The sequence below is a fragment of the Myotis davidii genome, unplaced genomic scaffold (genome assembly GCF_000327345.1).
Source record: "Myotis davidii unplaced genomic scaffold, ASM32734v1 scaffold426, whole genome shotgun sequence".
Lineage (NCBI taxonomy): Eukaryota > Metazoa > Chordata > Mammalia > Chiroptera > Vespertilionidae > Myotis > Myotis davidii.
Genome location: NW_006297287.1, coordinates 622,715 through 627,051, shown reverse-complemented (window position 1 = coordinate 627,051; position 4,337 = coordinate 622,715).

The window sequence follows — 4,337 nt, the reverse complement described above, 5'->3', positions numbered from 1 at the left end:
TAGTTTTGTGGGGTCGATTTAAGGAAATAAAGCATGGACTGAGGGAGAGGGCAGGATTATCAGAATCTCCTAGGAAGGTTTTGAAATATAATATTAATTCCCAACACCTTGGCTGAGGTGAAGGTGAGGAGATGTATGGTTTGCAGAATGCCTGAGGCTGTGTCCACAGCTGCTGGTCATCACTAAAGTCTCGGCACCAAGCATCCTCTTACCGATCAAACCCTCCCCACACTTTAATTAGTAACCCTCTGCCAGGTGCTGAGTGCTTCACACACATCTCCCTTATCTTCCTAACCACGTTACCCATTTAAAACCTACGGTCATTGCGGCACAGCTTTGGGAGCCACCATTGCCCAGCCACCCAGCTCGGGGAAGGTAGAACTAAATTTGAACTTGAATTTCTTTGATGCCAGAACATCCAATCTTACCCCTTGCTCCCTGCTGCCCGAAGCTGTGCTCGGTTCCTCCCTCCCACCAACTGAATCCAGCTCATGTTTCCTCCTACCACATCCTGCCTTGATGACCAACTCTCAGCCCCAAAGCAAGGTCCCTCCCACACGTCACTCACCCTCCAGCCACAGCCTGAGTCCACACACTCCGGGCTCCAAGCTGCCCGTCACCACACTCACCTGCCTGCCAGTCCCACCACCACCTCTTGCTGAATTTCCCTGACGCTGAACACCTGCCTAAGTTTCTATTCGGTTTATCATGTATTTATTCATTCAACTGGCATCCAATGTGTCTCTCCAGACCAGTCATCTGCTAGATGTTAGCCTACGAAGACATCGCTCTGCCCCAAGCTCCTCCTGGCCCGCTGGAGGGGAATGTGTGGTGGTTGGAATACAGCACGTGAAGAGCCTTGGACGAGGCGGGAGCCCAGGGCCACAGGAGCTCCAGGGATATGAGTAATCACTAGGTCCTGACCCCCCTATCCTGCCGACTCCTGTCCTCTCTCCCTGAGTTTGGCCCAGCTGGACCTGCCCCCAAGCAAAGCTCTGCCCCAGTCACCTCTGGTCTGGCCTGGCCCCTCCTGCCAAGCCAGGGGAGCTCTGGACGCGCTGGGCTGCAGGGCCTGTGCCGCCTCTTAAGGCATTACCGCTCTCATTAGTCATCCTGCCTAGCAAAAGCGATCTTTAAAAACCCCATTTCACTGTTTACACAGGAATTTCACTGTAGCCCTCCAGAGTGGAAATCAGTCAAGTATAAATGCGTTCCTCAAGGGCATTTATTCAGCGAAGGACCGAAAAGCCTCATTATTAAAGTGGGCCCACCTTTGACCAGCCGCATATCATGGCCCCCACAAACAGATTGCATACCTTTTTCTATATTTTGAAGTTCAATTATTGAAAGTGGAATCACTATTTCATGCTAATACCATATACAGGAAACTATCAAGAGAAAAATCTCCATTGGGGCACCCACAGCATTCACTGGCATCACTCCCAACAGCGTATCTCAGGTCTACTTGGCCTTGTGACAGGGCTGGATTTTGAGGTTTCATTTCCACAGTTGAAATCCCTTCAGGACAGGGACACCGTCTCACCTCGGTGTTGTCCACAGCCCAAGGCCTGGCACAAGACTCACCCCACAAGTCCAAGATGGCAAGATGCCCCTGGGCCAGATTCTGCCCACAGAAGCGGGTTTTATGCCCACACCTTATTGTAAAATGTTTAGAACCTATTTCTCATATTTGAAAACGTACACAGAGGTCTCTAAGTTTTCTTGAAAAACTGAAAAAAGCCAGCAACACAGAGCTGGAGCTAACCCTGCCTACAATCAACTCAGGCGAGCACACCCCCTTCAGGTGGGTTTAACAGGCAACCCCCGCCCACCCTGCTCAACCTGCTCCCAGGACCCCCTGCCCTGGAGGCACCCGAGTCTGTGGCTCCTGCAATCTTTGCTCAGAATAGATTGTCCCCACAGCCTGCTCTACTCAAGCCAAACCAGGTCACCCCAAAGCAGTGGTTCTCAACCTGTGGGTCGCGACCCCTTTGGGGGTCGAACGACCCTTTCACAGGGGTCGCCTAAGACCATCAGAAAACACATATATAATTACATATTGTTTTGTGATTAATCACTATGCTTTAATTATGTTCATTTTGTAACAATGAAATTGGGGGTGCTGCCCTAGCCCGTTTGGCTCAGTGGATAGAGTCTCAGCCTATGGACTGAAAGGTCCCAGGTTCGATTCCAGCTAAGGGCATGTACCTTGGTTGCAGGCACATCTCCAGTGGGAGGTGTGCAGGAGGCAGCTAATCGATGTTTCTCTCTCATTGATGTTTCCAACTCTATCCCTCTCCCTTCCTCTCTGTGAAAAATCAATAAAATATATATTTTAAAAAAAAGAAATTGGGGGTCACCACAACATGAGGAACTGTATTAAAGGGTCGCGGCATTAGGGAGGTTGAGAACCACTGCCTTAAAGCAAGAGACTATCCCAAAATAATAGGGACAAATGAGCAAAATCGAATGGGCAGAGGAGCCACCTGGGAGAAAGGCGAGGCCGGAAGTCCAGCCTGCTGCAGAAATGCCTGCTGTCTCTGCATTTGGAAATGCTGGCACAGGACACGCTGAAACATTGAGAGTTTTGAAATAAGGACTGGACCTCCACCGACGGGGCACTGTAGGAGCAGGCGGGTGACTCACAGCCCCCACATGGCACCTGTCTAACTTAGGCCAGACGCAGCCCTGCTCCAGCCTCTCACGTGCAGGCCACAGCCAGAGGCCGCGCTGCCGTAAGACAGACAACAGAACCCTCCACATCCTGCAGTTCCGATCTCCCCGACCCGCCACACTGACTCACCATGCCATTCCCCTCAGCTTCGGTAAAGTTCTCCAACATCCACATCCTCACTTGCTCTCCGCGTCCTCAGATGTCTGCTGGGGCCCGGCAGCGGCCAGGAGGTGCCTGGGTGGTGGGCTGGCTCAGGGGCGTGAGCACTGGTCAGCAGGGAATCCTGGGTGGTTACGCACGTGCCGCTCTCTCAGCTACAATGATCTATAAAGAATGAAGCTGAGCCCAGGTGAGCTTCATGTTGTCTAATTTAGTCCACTCCAAAGGCACGTGAAAGATTTTCACACAAGGGAAGTACACTCTGAAACTTGTTTGTTCTCTGGATTGTAAGATGGAATATTAAGGGCCATGGGCTGTCTATGTCTGTTAGAAATAACACGGTGAGAAGACCGGGCTACCCAAGGGAAAATGTAGAAATTGGCTTAAGTGGCATATCATTCCAGCCCTGTGCCTTTCCCTAGACCAGTGGTTCTCAACCTCTGGCCCTTTAAATACAGTTCCTCAAGTTGTGACCCAACCATAAAATTATTTTCGTTGCTACTTCATAACTGTAATGTTGCTACAGTTATTAATTGCTACAGTTATTTACAATTGTAATGTAAATATCTGATATGCAGGATGGTCTTAGGCGACCCCTGTGAAAGGGTCATTCGACCGCCTAAGGGGTCGTGATCCAGAGGTTGAGAACCGCTGCCCTAGCCTGTTTCTACTCTTAATATCCCTACCCTGCCCTCCACCATCTCAAGTGGGCAGGTCAGTGAAAGCAGGGTGCAAACCTCAGTGCCTCCAGGAGTCAAGCATGTGCGTCATGGCTAGTGCAGGCACTGTGCCCTGCCTAACCTGAAAGAGCATGTCCCATCCACAGGCGAGACTCTGTGCCAGCCGCACACAGCATCAGCATTCGTGGCTCTGTGTGTCCTCAGATCTACCCTGCCCTTCCCTGCTCTGCTCTGTCACATGGCCCACAGCCCTGCAGCTTCCTCCTGTCCCCACATCAGCTGGCTTCCCCTTGTCCTGCCAGTGAGAGGCCCTGATGGAAGATAGGGGGTCAGAAGGGAAGAAAAGGTCAGGGTGCTTGCCCCATTTCTCTCTTGAGCAGACTGCATCTCCTGTGTTGTTTCAGCTCCCACAGAACAGGGTGTGTGGCTCCAGCCTCCTCAGATGGCCCCAGGTGGTGCCCATAATGCTGCATCTCCCTTTGTCTTCTAGCCTAGGACAAGCAGTGGCTTCAGTAGTTTTGATCCGAGTCAGCCTATAACAAAACACCACAGGCTGCATGGCTTGAACAATAAACATTTATTTCTCACAATTCAGGAGCATAGGAGATCCAGGACCAAAGTGCAAGCACATTCAGTTCCTGGGGAAGGCGCTCTTCCTGGCCTAAGAGGGAGGGAGAGAGAGAGATGGAGAAAGGGAGAGGAGAGAAGGGAAGGTGGGGGAGGTAGAAAAGGAAGGGAGGGAGAAAATGAGAGAGGAGGAGGGAGAGAGGTGAGGAGGGAGAGAGAGACACACAGAGGGAAAGGGGGAGGAAGGGAGAAGGCAA